Source organism: Amia ocellicauda, chromosome 2 (genome assembly GCF_036373705.1).
Source record: "Amia ocellicauda isolate fAmiCal2 chromosome 2, fAmiCal2.hap1, whole genome shotgun sequence".
NCBI lineage: Eukaryota > Metazoa > Chordata > Actinopteri > Amiiformes > Amiidae > Amia > Amia ocellicauda.
The window spans coordinates 55,401,676-55,418,939 of record NC_089851.1 but is presented as its reverse complement, the minus strand read 5'-3'; the positions used below and the strand labels follow the sequence as shown (position 1 = coordinate 55,418,939).

The window sequence follows — 17,264 nt, the reverse complement described above, 5'->3', positions numbered from 1 at the left end:
CCAAACACGCTGACCGATTGCGCCACAGAGACAGACAGAGGTGTTGTGGTTGCTGCAGTCGTGCAGTTCCTTCACAGTTGCCAGAAATCATTTCCAGCACACGATTTTCTTTGTCGTTGAATGCAACATACGTGACCATTGGGGGAGCGATAGCAAGCAAGAGAGTTAGATATCGAGAGTCATAGATAGATAGCTAGCTAGATAGATAGATAGATGGATGGATGGACGGCAAGGCAAGCATCTGATTGACAGTGGTCCGTGATCTGCTGTTATGCTACTATGCTACTGACCATTGGGGGAGCGATAGCAAGCAAGAGAGTTAGATATCAAGAGTCATAGATAGATAGATAGATGGATGGATGGACGGCAAGGCAAGCATCTGATTGACAGTGGTCCGTGATCTGCTGTTATGCTACAATGCTACTGACCATTGGGGGAGCGATAGCAAGCAAGAGAGTTAGATATCAAGAGTCATAGATAGATAGATAGATAGATGGATGGACGGCAAGGCAAGCATCTGATTGACAGTGGTCCGTGATCTGCTGTTATGCTACTATGCTACTGACCATTGGGGGAGCGATAGCAAGCAAGAGAGTTAGATATCGAGAGTCATTGATAGATAGATAGATAGATGGATGGATGGATGGACGGCAAGGCAAGCATCTGATTGACAGTGGTCCGTGATCTGCTGTTATGCTACAATGCTACAGACCATTGGGGGAGCGATACCAAGCAAGAGAGTTAGATATCAAGAGTCATAGATAGATAGATAGATGGATGGATGGACGGCAAGGCAAGCATCTGATTGACAGTGGTCCGTGATCTGCTGTTATGCTACAATGCTACTGACCATTGGGGGAGCAATAGCAAGCAAGAGAGTTAGATATCAAGAGTCATAGATAGATAGATAGATAGATGGATGGACGGCAAGGCAAGCATCTGATTGACAGTGGTCCGTGATCTGCTGTTATGCTACAATGCTACTGACCATTGGGGGAGCAATAGCAAGCAAGAGAGTTAGATATCGAGAGTCATTGATAGATAGATAGATAGATGGATGGACGGCAAGGCAAGCATCTGATTGACAGTGGTCCGTGATCTGCTGTTATGCTACTATGCTACTGACCATTGGGGGAGCGATAGCAAGCAAGAGAGTTAGATATCGAGAGTCATTGATAGATAGATAGATAGATAGATGGATGGATGGATGGACGGCAAGGCAAGCATCTGATTGACAGTGGTCCGTGATCGGCTGTTATGCTACTATCAGCAGCAACAGTGGTAGATTTGGCGCCGTGGCTTAGTTGGTTAAAGCGCCTGTCTAGTAAACAGGAGGTCCTGGGTTCAAATCCCAGCGGTGCCTTATGCGGGCTTTGTTTGCTCCTTGCGAAGCTTGTGCTTCCGCTTTGTCGACCATCAGTTTTAGCAAGATAGGCTTATCGTAAAGCCATCAGAGGACGTAATGAACTGGAAAGCCAACTGGACAGATGCCGGTTTGTAAAGAAGAACCAGAACCCAAAGGACACGCGCTACGCGCACCTAACGGCCAACGTCCAATTCCCATTGCCGCCCCTGGACAGTCGCAACAGGGAGCTTGTTACTCCCGTCAACCTTACGTTTTCACCTCTGTGTCCTTCCTTTGTTGCAGCCTGCATCCAGATTTTGTTTTGTTTTGTTTTGTTTTGTTTTGTTTTGTTTTGTTTTGTTTTGTTTTGTTTTGTTTTGTTTTGTTTTGTTTTGTTTTGTTTTGTTTTGTTTTGTTTTGTTTTGTTTTGTTTTGTTTTGTTTTGTTTTGTTTTGTGCCTTACGCCTGAGTGTAGGCACTGGGGAATGGGAGAGTCCTGGCACCGTGGCTTAGTTGGTCAAAGCGCCTGTCTTGTAAACAGGAAACCCTGGGTTCGACTCCCAGCAGTGCTTTGGTTTACGTTGGCATAGGCAACGGAAAGGAAGTTTCTAAACGCTCAATACATTTTTGCAAGATGGCCGTCCGCAGCAAGCAGCTTAAGGTTACTGTAGCCGCAATCTGGCAAGCTGACCGCCAGAAGTAGAAACAATAACAAGGGGCGGGGGGAAAAGTGGGCTGTCCTTGGGCGGATTCGAACCACCATCCTTTCGGTTAATAGCCAAACACGCTGACCGATTGCGCCACAGAGACAGACAGAGGTGTTGTGGTTGCTGCAGTCGTGCAGTTCCTTCACAGTTGCCAGAAATCATTTCCAGCACACGATTTTCTTTGTCGTTGAATGCAACATACGTGACCATTGGGGGAGCGATAGCAAGCAAGAGAGTTAGATATCGAGAGTCATAGATAGATAGCTAGCTAGATAGATAGATAGATGGATGGATGGACGGCAAGGCAAGCATCTGATTGACAGTGGTCCGTGATCTGCTGTTATGCTACTATGCTACTGACCATTGGGGGAGCGATAGCAAGCAAGAGAGTTAGATATCAAGAGTCATAGATAGATAGATAGATGGATGGATGGACGGCAAGGCAAGCATCTGATTGACAGTGGTCCGTGATCTGCTGTTATGCTACAATGCTACTGACCATTGGGGGAGCGATAGCAAGCAAGAGAGTTAGATATCAAGAGTCATAGATAGATAGATAGATAGATGGATGGACGGCAAGGCAAGCATCTGATTGACAGTGGTCCGTGATCTGCTGTTATGCTACTATGCTACTGACCATTGGGGGAGCGATAGCAAGCAAGAGAGTTAGATATCGAGAGTCATTGATAGATAGATAGATAGATGGATGGATGGATGGACGGCAAGGCAAGCATCTGATTGACAGTGGTCCGTGATCTGCTGTTATGCTACAATGCTACAGACCATTGGGGGAGCGATACCAAGCAAGAGAGTTAGATATCAAGAGTCATAGATAGATAGATAGATAGATAGATGGATGGATGGATGGACGGCAAGGCAAGCACCTGATTGACAGTGGTCCGTGATCTGCTGTTATGCTACTATGCTACTGACCATTGGGGGAGCGATACCAAGCAAGAGAGTTAGATATCAATAGACATAGATACATAGATAGATAGATGGATGGATGGATGGACGGCAAGGCAAGCATCTGATTGACAGTGGTCCGTGATCTGCTGTTATGCTACAATGCTACTGACCATTGGGGGAGCGATACCAAGCAAGAGAGTTAGATATCAAGAGTCATAGATAGATAGATAGATAGATAGATGGATGGATGGACGGCAAGGCAAGCATCTGATTGACAGTGGTCCGTGATCTGCTGTTATGCTACTATGCTACTGACCATTGGGGGAGCGATAGCAAGCAAGAGAGTTAGATATCAAGAGACATAGATACATAGATAGATAAATGGATGGATGGATGGACGGCAAGGCAAGCATCTGATTGACAGTGGTCCTTGATCTGCTGTTATGCTACTATGCTACTGACCATTGGGGGAGCAATAGCAAGCAAGAGAGTTAGATATCAAGAGTCATAGATAGATAGATAGATGGATGGATGGACGGCAAGGCAAGCATCTGATTGACAGTGGTCCGTGATCTGCTGTTATGCTACAATGCTACTGACCATTGGGGGAGCGATAGCAAGCAAGAGAGTTAGATATCAAGAGTCATAGATAGATAGATAGATATATGGATGGATAGATGGACAGCAAGGCAAGCATCTGATTGACAGTGGTCCGTGATCTGCTGTTATGCTACTATGCTACTGACCATTGGGGGAGCAATAGCAAGCAAGAGAGTTAGATATCAAGAGTCATAGATAGATAGATAGATAGATGGATGGATGGACGGCAAGGCAAGCATCTGATTGACAGTGGTCCGTGATCTGCTGTTATGCTACAATGCTACTGACCATTGGGGGAGCGATAGCAAGCAAGAGAGTTAGATATCAAGAGTCATAGATAGATAGATAGATAGATGGATGGATGGACGGCAAGGCAAGCATCTGATTGACAGTGGTCCGTGATCTGCTGTTATGCTACTATGCTACTGACCATTGGGGGAGCGATAGCAAGCAAGAGAGTTAGATATCAAGAGTCATCGATAGATAGATAGATAGATGGATGGATGGACGGCAAGGCAAGCATCTGATTGACAGTGGTCCATGATCTGCTGTTATGCTACTATGCTACTGACCATTGAGGGAGCGATAGCAAGCAAGAGAGTTAGATATCGAGAGTCATAGATAGATAGATGGATGGATGGATGGACGGCAAGGCAAGCACCTGATTGACAGTGGTCCGTGATCTGCTGTTATGCTACTATGCTACTGACCATTGGGGGAGCGATACCAAGCAAGAGAGTTAGATATAGAGAGTCATTGATAGATAGATAGATAGATGGATGGATGGACGGCAAGGCAAGCATCTGATTGACAGTGGTCCGTGATCTGCTGTTATGCTACAATGCTACTGACCATTGGGGGAGCGATACCAAGCAAGAGAGTTAGATATCAAGAGTCATAGATAGATAGATAGATAGATAGATGGATGGATGGATGGACGGCAAGGCAAGCACCTGATTGACAGTGGTCCGTGATCTGCTGTTATGCTACTATGCTACTGACCATTGGGGGAGCGATACCAAGCAAGAGAGTTAGATATCAAGAGACATAGATACATAGATAGATAGATGGATGGATGGATGGACGGCAAGGCAAGCATCTGATTGACAGTGGTCCGTGATCTGCTGTTATGCTACTATGCTACTGACCATTGGGGGAGCGATAGCAAGCAAGAGAGTTAGATATCAAGAGACATAGATACATAGATAGATAGATGGATGGATGGATGGACGGCAAGGCAAGCATCTGATTGACAGTGGTCCGTGATCTGCTGTTATGCTACTATGCTACTGACCATTGGGGGAGCAATAGCAAGCAAGAGAGTTAGATATCGAGAGTCATTGATAGATAGATAGATAGATGGATGGATGGACGGCAAGGCAAGCATCTGATTGACAGTGGTCCGTGATCTGCTGTTATGCTACAATGCTACTGACCATTGGGGGAGCGATAGCAAGCAAGAGAGTTAGATATCAAGAGTCATCGATAGATAGATAGATAGATGGATGGATGGACGGCAAGGCACGCATCTGATTGACAGTGGTCCGTGATCTGCTGTTATGCTACTATCAGCAGCAACAGTGGCAGATTTGGCGCCGTGGCTTAGTTGGTTAAAGTGCCTGTCTAGTAAACAGGAGGTCCTGTGATCAAATCCCAGCGGTGCCTTAGGCGGGCTTTGTGTGCTCCTTGCGAAGCTTGTGCTTCCGCTTTGTCGACCATCAGTTTTAGCAAGATAGGCTTATCGTAAAGCCATCAGAGGACGTAATGAACCGGAAAGCCAACTGGACAGACGCCGGTTTGTAAAGAAGAACCAGAACCCAAAGGACACGCGCTACGCGCACCTAACGGCCAACGTCCAATTCCCATTGCCGCCCCTGGACAGTCGCAACAGGGAGCTTGTTACTCCCGTCAACCTTACGTTTTCACCTCTGTGTGCTTCCTTTGTTGCAGCCTGCATCCAGATTTTGTTTTGTTTTGTTTTGTTTTGTTTTGTTTTGTTTTGTTTTGTTTTGTTTTGTTTTGTTTTGTTTTGTTTTGTTTTTTGCCTTACGCCTGAGTGTAGGCACTGGGGAATGGGAGAGTCCTGGCACCGTGGCTTAGTTGGTCAAAGCGCCTGTCTTGTAAACAGGAAACCCTGGGTTCGACTACCAGCAGTGCTTTGGTTTACGTTGGCCTAGGCAATGGAAAGGAAGTTTCTAAACGCTCAATACATTTTTGCAAGATGGCCGTCCGCAGCAAGCAGCTTAAGGTTACTGTAGCCGCAGTCTGGCAAGCTGACCGCCAGAAGTAGAAACAATAACAAGGGGCGGGGGGAAAAGTGGGCCGTCCCTGGGTTTCGAACCACCATCCTTTCAGTTAACAGCCAAACACGCTGACCGATTGCGCCACAGAGACAGACAGAGGTGTTCTGGTTGCTGCAGTCGTGCATTTCCTTCACAGTTGCCAGAAATCATTTCCAGCACACGATTTTCTTTGTCGTTGAATGCAACATACGTGACCATTGGGGGAGCGATAGCAAGCAAGAGAGTTAGATATCGAGAGTCATAGATAGATAGTTAGATAGATGGATGGATGGACGGCAAGGCAAGCATCTGATTGACAGTGGTCCGTGATCTGCTGTTATGCTACTATGCTACTGACCATTGGGGGAGCGATAGCAAGCAAGAGAGTTAGATATCGAGATTATTGATAGATAGATAGATAGATGGATGGATGGATGGATGGCAAGGCAAGCATCTGATTGACAGTGGTCCGTGATCTGCTGTTATGCTACTATGCTACTGACCATTGGGGGAGCGATAGTAAGCAAGAGAGAAAGATATCAAGAGTCATCGATAGATAGATAGATAGATAGATGGATGGATGGACGGCAAGGCAAGCACCTGATTGACAGTGGTCCGTGATCTGCTGTTATGCTACTATGCTACTGACCATTGGGGGAGCGATACCAAGCAAGAGAGTAAGATATCAAGAGTCATAGATAGATAGATAGCTAGATAGATGGATGGATGGACGGCAAGGCAAGCATCTGATTGACAGTGGTCCGTGATCTGCTGTTATGCTACAATGCTACTGACCATTGGGGGAGCGATACCAAGCAAGAGAGTTACATATCAAGAGTCATAGATATCTAGATAGATAGATGGATGGATGGACGGCAAGGCAAGCACCTGATTGACAGTGGTCCGTGATCTGCTGTTATGCTACTATGCTACTGACCATTGGGGGAGCGATACCAAGCAAGAGAGTTAGATATCAAGAGTCATAGATAGATAGATAGATAGATGGATGGATGGACGGCAAGGCAAGCATCTGATTGACAGTGGTCCGTGATCTGCTGTTATGCTACAATGCTACTGACCATTGGGGAAGCGATAGCAAGCAAGAGAGTTAGATATCAAGAGTCATCGATAGATAGATAGATAGATGGATGGATGGACGGCAAGGCAAGCATCTGATTGACAGTGGTCCGTGATCTGCTGTTATGCTACTATGCTACTGACAATTGAGGGAGCGATAGCAAGCAAGAGAGTTAGATATCGAGAGTCATAGATAGATAGATAGATAGATAGATAGATGGATGGATGGATGGACGGCAAGGCAAGCACCTGATTGACAGTGGTCCGTGATCTGCTGTTATGCTACTATGCTACTGACCATTGGGGGAGCGATACCAAGCAAGAGAGTTAGATATCAAGAGTCATAGATACATAGATAGCTTGATAGATGGATGGATGGACGGCAAGGCAAGCATCTGATTGACAGTGGTCCGTGATCTTCTGTTATGCTACAATGCTACTGACCATTGGGGGAGCGATACCAAGCAAGAGAGTTAGATATCAAGAGTCATAGATAGTTAGATAGAGAGATGGATGGATGGACGGCAAGGCAAGCACCTGATTGACAGTGGTCCGTGATCTGCTGTTATGCTACTATGCTACTGACCATTGGGGGAGCGATACCAAGCAAGAGAGTTAGATATCAAGAGTCAAAGATAGGTAGATAGATAGATAGATGGATGGATGGACGGCAAGGCAAGCATCTGATTGACAGTGGTCCGTGATCTGCTGTTATGCTACTATGCTACTGACCATTGGGGGAGCGATAGCAAGCAAGAGAGTTAGATATCAAGAGTCATCGATAGATAGATAGATAGATGGATGGATAGACGGCAAGGCAAGCATCTGATTGACAGTGGTCCGTGATCTGCTGTTATGCTACTATCAGCAGCAACAGTGGCAGATTTGGCGCCGTGGCTTAGTTGGTTAAAGTGCCTGTCTAGTAAACAGGAGGTCCTGGGATCAAATCCCAGCGGTGCCTTAGGCGGGCTTTGTGTGCTCCTTGCGAAGCTTGTGCTTCCGCTTTGTCGACCATCAGTTTTAGCAAGATAGGCTTATCGTAAAGCCATCAGAGGACGTAATGAACCGGAAAGCCAACTGGACAGACGCCGGTTTGTAAAGAAGAACCAGAACCCAAAGGACACGCGCTACGCGCACCTAACGGCCAACGTCCAATTCCCATTGCCGCCCCTGGACAGTCGCAACAGGGAGCTTGTTACTCCCGTCAACCTTACGTTTTCACCTCTGTGTGCTTCCTTTGTTGCAGCCTGCATCCAGATTTTGTTTTGTTTTGTTTTGTTTTGTTTTGTTTTGTTTTGTTTTGTTTTGTTTTGTTTTGTTTTGTTTTGTTTTGTTTTGTTTTGTTTTGTTTTGTTTTTTGCCTTACGCCTGAGTGTAGGCACTGGGGAATGGGAGAGTCCTGGCACCGTGGCTTAGTTGGTCAAAGCGCCTGTCTTGTAAACAGGAAACCCTGGGTTCGACTACCAGCAGTGCTTTGGTTTACGTTGGCCTAGGCAATGGAAAGGAAGTTTCTAAACGCTCAATACATTTTTGCAAGATGGCCGTCCGCAGCAAGCAGCTTAAGGTTACTGTAGCCGCAGTCTGGCAAGCTGACCGCCAGAAGTAGAAACAATAACAAGGGGCGGGGGGAAAAGTGGGCCGTCCCTGGGTGGATTCAAACCACCATCCTTTCAATTAACAGCCAAACACGCTGACCGATTGCGCCACAGAGACAGACAGAGGTGTTGTGGTTGCTGCAGTCGTGCAGTTCCTTCACAGTTGCCAGAAATCATTTCCAGCACACGATTTTCTTTGTCGTTGAATGCAACATACGTGACCATTGGGGGAGCGATAGCAAGCAAGAGAGTTTGATATCGAGAGTCATAGATAGATAGATAGATAGATAGATAGATGGACGGCAAGGCAAGCATCTGATTGACAGTGGTCCGTGATCTGCTGTTATGCTACAATGCTACTGACCATTGGGGGAGCGATACCAAGCAAGAGAGTTAGATATCAAGAGTCATAGATAGATAGATAGATAGATGGATGGATGGACGGCAAGGCAAGCATCTGATTGACAGTGGTCCGTGATCTGCTGTTATGCTACTATGCTACTGACCATTGGGGGAGCGATAGCAAGCAAGAGAGTTAGATATCAAGAGTCATCGTTAGATAGATAGATAGATGGATGGATGGACGGCAAGGCAAGCATCTGATTGACAGTGGTCCGTGATCTGCTGTTATGCTACTATGCTACTGACCATTGGGGGAGCGATAGCAAGCAAGAGTTAGATATCGAGAGTCATAGATAGATAGATAGATAGATGGATGGATGGATGGACGGCAAGGCAAGCATCTGATTGACAGTGGTCCGTGAGCTGCTGTTATGCTACAATGCTACTGACCATTGGGGGAGCGATAGCAAGCAAGAGAGTTAGATATCGAGAGTCATAGATAGATAGATAGATAGATGGATGGATGGACGGCAAGGCAAGCATCTGATTGACAGTGGTATGTGATCTGCTGTTATGAAACCATGATACTGACCATTGGGGGAGCGATAGCAAGCAAGAGAGTTAGATATCGAGAGTCATAGATAGATAGATAGATAGATGGATGGATGGACAGCAAGGCAAGCAACTGATTGACAGTGGTCCGTGATCTGCTGTTATGCAACTATGCTACTGACCATTGGGGGAGCGATAGCAAGCAAGAGAGTTAGATATCGAGAGTCATAGATAGATAGATAGATAGATAGATGGATGGATGGATGGACGGCAAGGGAAGAATCTGATTGACAGTGGTCCGTGATCTGCTGTTATGCTACAATGCTACTGACCATTGGGGGAGCGATAGCAAGCAAGAGTTAGATATCGAGAGTCATAGATAGATAGATAGATAGATGGATGGATGGATGGACGGCAAGGCAAGCATCTGATTGACAGTGGTCCGTGAGCTGCTGTTATGCTACAATGCTACTGACCATTGGGGGAGCGATAGCAAGCAAGAGAGTTAGATATCGAGAGTCATAGATAGATAGATAGATAGATGGATGGATGGACGGCAAGGCAAGCATCTGATTGACAGTGGTCTGTGATCTGCTGTTATGCTACTTTGCTACTGACCATTGGGGGAGCGATAGCAAGCAAGAGAGTTAGATATCGAGAGTCATAGATTGATAGATAGATAGATAGATGGATGGATGGATGGACGGCAAGGCAAGAATCTGATTGACAGTGGTCCGTGATCTGCTGTTATTCTACAATGCTACTGACCATTGGGGGAGCGATAGCAAGCAAGAGAGTTAGATATCGAGAGTCATAGATAGATAGATAGATAGATAGATGGATGGATGGATGGACGGCAAGGCAAGCATCTGATTGACAGTGGTCTGTGATCTGCTGTTATGCTACTATGCTACTGACCATTGGGGGAGCGATAGCAAGCAAGAGTTAGATATCGAGAGTCATAGATAGATAGATAGATAGATGGATGGATGGATGGACGGCAAGGCAAGCATCTGATTGACAGTGGTCCGTGAGCTGCTGTTATGCTACAATGCTACTGACCATTGGGGGAGCGATAGCAAGCAAGAGAGTTAGATATCGAGAGTCATAGATTGATAGATAGATAGATTGATGGATGGATGGACGGCAAGGCAAGAATCTGATTGACAGTGGTCCGTGATCTGCTGTTATGCTACAATGCTACTGACCATTGGGGGAGCGATAGCAAGCAAGAGAGTTAGATATCGAGAGTCATAGATTGATAGATAGATAGATTGATGGATGGATGGACGGCAAGGCAAGCATCTGATTGACAGTGGTCTGTGATCTGCTGTTATGCTACTATGCTACTGACCATTGGGGGAGCGATAGCAAGCAAGAGAGATAGATTTCGAGAGTCATAGATAGATAGATAGATAGATAGATGGATGGATGGATGGACGGCAAGGCAAGCATCTGATTGACAGTGGTCCGTGAGCTGCTGTTATGCTACAATGCTACTGACCATTGGGGGAGCGATAGCAAGCAAGAGAGTTAGATATCGAGAGTCATAGATAGATAGATAGATAGATGGATGGATGGATGGCAAGGCAAGCATCTGATTGACAGTGGTATGTGATCTGCTGTTATGAAACCATGATACTGACCATTGGGGGAGCGATAGCAAGCAAGAGAGTTAGATATCGAGAGTCATAGATAGATAGATAGATAGATGGATGGATGGACAGCAAGGCAAGCAACTGATTGACAGTGGTCCGTGATCTGCTGTTATGCAACTATGCTACTGACCATTGGGGGAGCGATAGCAAGCAAGAGAGTTTGATATCGAGAGTCATAGATAGATAGATAGATAGATAGATGGATGGATGGATGGACGGCAAGGCAAGAATCTGATTGACAGTGGTCCGTGATCTGCTGTCTTGCTACAATGCTACTGACCATTGGGGGAGCGATAGCAAGCAAGAGTTAGATATCGAGAGTCATAGATAGATAGATAGATAGATGGATGGATGGATGGACGGCAAGGCAAGCATCTGATTGACAGTGGTCTGTGATCTGCTGTTATGCTACTATGCTACTGACCATTGGGGGAGCGATAGCAAGCAAGAGTTAGATATCGAGAGTCATAGATAGATAGATAGATAGATGGATGGATGGATGGACGGCAAGGCAAGCATCTGATTGACAGTGGTCCGTGAGCTGCTGTTATGCTACAATGCTACTGACCATTGGGGGAGCGATAGCAAGCAAGAGAGTTAGATATCGAGAGTCATAGATTGATAGATAGATAGATTGATGGATGCATGGACGGCAAGGCAAGAATCTGATTGACAGTGGTCCGTGATCTGCTGTTATGCTACAATGCTACTGACCATTGGGGGAGCGATAGCAAGCAAGAGAGTTAGATATCGAGAGTCATAGATTGATAGATAGATAGATTGATGGATGGATGGACGGCAAGGCAAGCATCTGATTGACAGTGGTCTGTGATCTGCTGTTATGCTACTATGCTACTGACCATTGGGGGAGCGATAGCAAGCAAGAGAGATAGATTTCGAGAGTCATAGATAGATAGATAGATAGATAGATGGATGGATGGATGGACGGCAAGGCAAGCATCTGATTGACAGTGGTCTGTGATCTGCTGTTATGCTACTTTGCTACTGACCATTGGGGGAGCGATAGCAAGCAAGAGAGTTAGATATCGAGAGTCATAGATTGATAGATAGATAGATAGATGGATGGATGGATGGACGGCAAGGCAAGAATCTGATTGACAGTGGTCCGTGATCTGCTGTTATTCTACAATGCTACTGACCATTGGGGGAGCGATAGCAAGCAAGAGAGTTAGATATCGAGAGTCATAGATAGATAGATAGATAGATAGATGGATGGATGGATGGACGGCAAGGCAAGCATCTGATTGACAGTGGTCTGTGATCTGCTGTTATGCTACTATGCTACTGACCATTGGGGGAGCGATAGCAAGCAAGAGTTAGATATCGAGAGTCATAGATAGACAGATAGATAGATGGATGGATGGATGGACGGCAAGGCAAGCATCTGATTGACAGTGGTCCGTGAGCTGCTGTTATGCTACAATGCTACTGACCATTGGGGGAGCGATAGCAAGCAAAAGAGTTAGATATCGAGAGTCATAGATAGATAGATAGATAGATGGATGGATGGATGGCAAGGCAAGCATCTGATTGACAGTGGTATGTGATCTGCTGTTATGAAACCATGATACTGACCATTGGGGGAGCGATAGCAAGCAAGAGAGTTAGATATCGAGAGTCATAGATAGATAGATAGATAGATGGATGGATGGACAGCAAGGCAAGCAACTGATTGACAGTGGTCCGTGATCTGCTGTTATGCAACTATGCTACTGACCATTGGGGGAGTGATAGCAAGCAAGAGAGTTTGATATCGAGAGTCATAGATAGATAGATAGATAGATAGATGGATGGATGGATGGACGGCAAGGCAAGAATCTGATTGACAGTGGTCCGTGATCTGCTGTTATGCTACAATGCTACTGACCATTGGGGGAGCGATAGCAATTAAGAGTTAGATATCGAGAGTCATAGATAGATAGATAGATAGATGGATGGATGGATGGACGGCAAGGCAAGCATCTGATTGACAGTGGTCCGTGAGCTGCTGTTATGCTACAATGCTACTGACCATTGGGGGAGCGATAGCAAGCAAGAGAGTTAGATATCAAGAGTCATAGATAGATAGATAGATAGATGGATGGATGGACGGCAAGGCAAGCATCTGATTGACAGTGGTATGTGATCTGCTGTTATGAAACCATGATACTGACCATTGGGGGAGCGATAGCAAGCAAGAGAGTTAGATATCGAGAGTCATAGATAGATAGATAGATAGATGGATGGATGGACAGCAAGGCAAGCAACTGATTGACAGTGGTCCGTGATCTGCTGTTATGCAACTATGCTACTGACCATTGGGGGAGCGATAGCAAGCAAGAGAGTTAGATATCGAGAGTCATAGATAGATAGATAGATAGATAGATGGATGGATGGATGGACGGCAAGGCAAGCATCTGATTGACAGTGGTCCGTGAGCTGCTGTTATGCTACAATGCTACTGACCATTGGGGGAGCAATAGCAAGCAAGAGAGTTAGATATCGAGAGTCATAGATAGATAGATAGATAGATGGATGGATGGACGGCAAGGCAAGCATCTGATTGACAGTGGTCTGTGATCTGCTGTTATGCTACTTTGCTACTGACCATTGGGGGAGCGATAGCAAGCAAGAGAGTTAGATATCGAGAGTCATAGATTGATAGATAGATAGATAGATGGATGGATGGATGGACGGCAAGGCAAGAATCTGATTGACAGTGGTCCGTGATCTGCTGTTATTCTACAATGCTACTGACCATTGGGGGAGCGATAGCAAGCAAGAGAGTTAGATATCGAGAGTCATAGATAGATAGATAGATAGATAGATGGATGGATGGATGGACGGCAAGGCAAGCATCTGATTGACAGTGGTCTGTGATCTGCTGTTATGCTACTATGCTACTGACCATTGGGGGAGCGATAGCAAGCAAGAGTTAGATATCGAGAGTCATAGATAGATAGATAGATAGATGGATGGATGGATGGACGGCAAGGCAAGCATCTGATTGACAGTGGTCCGTGAGCTGCTGTTATGCTACAATGCTACTGACCATTGGGGGAGCGATAGCAAGCAAGAGAGTTAGATATCGAGAGTCATAGTTTGATAGATAGATAGATTGATGGATGGATGGACGGCAAGGCAAGCATCTGATTGACAGTGGTCCGTGATCTGCTGTTATGCTACAATGCTACTGACCATTGGGGGAGCGATAACAAGCAAGAGAGTTAGATATCGAGAGTCATAGATTGATAGATAGATAGATTGATGGATGGATGGACGGCAAGGCAAGCATCTGATTGACAGTGGTCTGTGATCTGCTGTTATGCTACTATGCTACTGACCATTGGGGGAGCGATAGCAAGCAAGAGAGATAGATTTCGAGAGTCATAGATAGATAGATAGATAGATAGATGGATGGATGGATGGACGGCAAGGCAAGCATCTGATTGACAGTGGTCTGTGATCTGCTGTTATGCTACTTTGCTACTGACCATTGGGGGAGCGATAGCAAGCAAGAGAGTTAGATATCGAGAGTCATAGATTGATAGATAGATAGATAGATGGATGGATGGATGGACGGCAAGGCAAGAATCTGATTGACAGTGGTCCGTGATCTGCTGTTATTCTACAATGCTACTGACCATTGGGGGAGCGATAGCAAGCAAGAGAGTTAGATATCGAGAGTCATAGATAGATAGATAGATAGATAGATGGATGGATGGATGGACGGCAAGGCAAGCATCTGATTGACAGTGGTCTGTGATCTGCTGTTATGCTACTATGCTACTGACCATTGGGGGAGCGATAGCAAGCAAGAGTTAGATATCGAGAGTCATAGATAGATAGATAGATAGATGGATGGATGGATGGACGGCAAGGCAAGCATCTGATTGACAGTGGTCCGTGAGCTGCTGTTATGCTACAATGCTACTGACCATTGGGGGAGCGATAGCAAGCAAGAGAGTTAGATATCGAGAGTCATAGATAGATAGATAGATAGATGGATGGATGGACGGCAAGGCAAGCATCTGATTGACAGTGGTATGTGATCTGCTGTTATGAAACCATGATACTGACCATTGGGGGAGCGATAGCAAGCAAGAGAGTTAGATATCGAGAGTCATAGATAGATAGATAGATAGATGGATGGATGGACAGCAAGGCAAGCAACTGATTGACAGTGGTCCGTGATCTGCTGTTATGCAACTATGCTACTGACCATTGGGGGAGCGATAGCAAGCAAGAGAGTTTGATATCGAGAGTCATAGATAGATAGATAGATAGATAGATGGATGGATGGATGGACGGCAAGGCAAGAATCTGATTGACAGTGGTCCGTGAGCTGCTGTTATGCTACAATGCTACTGACCATTGGGGGAGCAATAGCAAGCAAGAGAGTTAGATATCGAGAGTCATAGATAGATAGATAGATAGATGGATGGATGGACGGCAAGGCAAGCATCTGATTGACAGTGGTCTGTGATCTGCTGTTATGCTACTTTGCTACTGACCATTGGGGGAGCGATAGCAAGCAAGAGAGTTAGATATCGAGAGTCATAGATTGATAGATAGATAGATAGATGGATGGATGGATGGACGGCAAGGCAAGAATCTGATTGACAGTGGTCCGTGATCTGCTGTTATTCTACAATGCTACTGACCATTGGGGGAGCGATAGCAAGCAAGAGAGTTAGATATCGAGAGTCATAGATAGATAGATAGATAGATAGATGGATGGATGGATGGACGGCAAGGCAAGCATCTGATTGACAGTGGTCTGTGATCTGCTGTTATGCTACTATGCTACTGACCATTGGGGGAGCGATAGCAAGCAAGAGTTAGATATCGAGAGTCATAGATAGATAGATAGATAGATGGATGGATGGATGGACGGCAAGGCAAGCATCTGATTGACAGTGGTCCGTGAGCTGCTGTTATGCTACAATGCTACTGACCATTGGGGGAGCGATAGCAAGCAAGAGAGTTAGATATCGAGAGTCATAGATTGATAGATAGATAGATTGATGGATGGATGGACGGCAAGGCAAGCATCTGATTGACAGTGGTCCGTGATCTGCTGTTATGCTACAATGCTACTGACCATTGGGGGAGCGATAGCAAGCAAGAGAGTTAGATATCGAGAGTCATAGATTGATAGATAGATAGATTGATGGATGGATGGACGGCAAGGCAAGCATCTGATTGACAGTGGTCTGTGATCTGCTGTAATGCTACTATGCTTCTGACCATTGGGGGAGCGATAGCAAGCAAGAGAGATAGATTTCGAGAGTCATAGATAGATAGATAGATAGATAGATGGATGGATGGATGGACGGCAAGGCAAGCATCTGATTGACAGTGGTCTGTGATCTGCTGTTATGCTACTTTGCTACTGACCATTGGGGGAGCGATAGCAAGCAAGAGAGTTAGATATCGAGAGTCATAGATTGATAGATAGATAGATAGATGGATGGATGGATGGACGGCAAGGCAAGAATCTGATTGACAGTGGTCCGTGATCTGCTGTTATTCTACAATGCTACTGACCATTGGGGGAGCGATAGCAAGCAAGAGAGTTAGATATCGAGAGTCATAGATAGATAGATAGATAGATAGATGGATGGATGGATGGACGGCAAGGCAAGCATCTGATTGACAGTGGTCTGTGATCTGCTGTTATGCTACTATGCTACTGACCATTGGGGGAGCGATAGCAAGCAAGAGTTAGATATCGAGAGTCATAGATAGATAGATAGATAGATGGATGGATGGATGGACGGCAAGGCAAGCATCTGATTGACAGTGGTCCGTGAGCTGCTGTTATGCTACAATGCTACTGACCATTGGGGGAGCGATAGCAAGCAAGAGAGTTAGATATCGAGAGTCATAGATAGATAGATAGATAGATGGATGGATGGACGGCAAGGCAAGCATCTGATTGACAGTGGTATGTGATCTGCTGTTATGAAACCATGATACTGACCATTGGGGGAGCGATAGCAAGCAAGAGAGTTAGATATCGAGAGTCATAGATAGATAGATAGATAGGTGGATGGATGGACAGCAAGGCAAGCAACTGATTGACAGTGGTCCGTGATCTGCTGTTATGCAACTATGCTACTGACCATTGGGGGAGCGATAGCAAGCAAGAGAGTTTGATATCGAGAGTCATAGATAGATAGATAGATAGATAG

At 45.6% G+C, this 17,264-nt stretch overlaps 6 non-coding genes across 6 annotated transcripts in view; 4 read left to right on the top strand and 2 right to left on the bottom strand.

The window, feature by feature from the left end:
- trnan-auu (transfer RNA asparagine (anticodon AUU)) overlaps positions 1-32 on the bottom strand; it is a 74-nt gene extending 42 nt beyond the window's left edge. Inside the window, exon 1 of the tRNA in view lies at positions 1-32. This exon is cut by the window's left edge and continues 42 nt beyond it. This is a non-coding gene — a tRNA (tRNA-Asn).
- A 1,257-nt stretch (positions 33-1,289) lies between these two features.
- trnat-agu (transfer RNA threonine (anticodon AGU)) lies at positions 1,290-1,363 on the top strand. The gene has a single exon. It is a non-coding gene; the product is annotated as a tRNA-Thr (tRNA).
- Positions 1,364-1,843: 480 nt separating this feature from the next.
- Positions 1,844-1,917, top strand: trnat-ugu (transfer RNA threonine (anticodon UGU)). The gene has a single exon. It is a non-coding gene; the product is annotated as a tRNA-Thr (tRNA).
- A 164-nt stretch (positions 1,918-2,081) lies between these two features.
- On the bottom strand, positions 2,082-2,155 carry trnan-auu (transfer RNA asparagine (anticodon AUU)). The gene has a single exon. It is a non-coding gene; the product is annotated as a tRNA-Asn (tRNA).
- A 2,997-nt stretch (positions 2,156-5,152) lies between these two features.
- Positions 5,153-5,226, top strand: trnat-agu (transfer RNA threonine (anticodon AGU)). The gene has a single exon. It is a non-coding gene; the product is annotated as a tRNA-Thr (tRNA).
- A 2,581-nt stretch (positions 5,227-7,807) lies between these two features.
- Positions 7,808-7,881, top strand: trnat-agu (transfer RNA threonine (anticodon AGU)). Its single transcript has one exon. It is a non-coding gene; the product is annotated as a tRNA-Thr (tRNA).
- Positions 7,882-17,264: the final 9,383 nt, after the last annotated feature.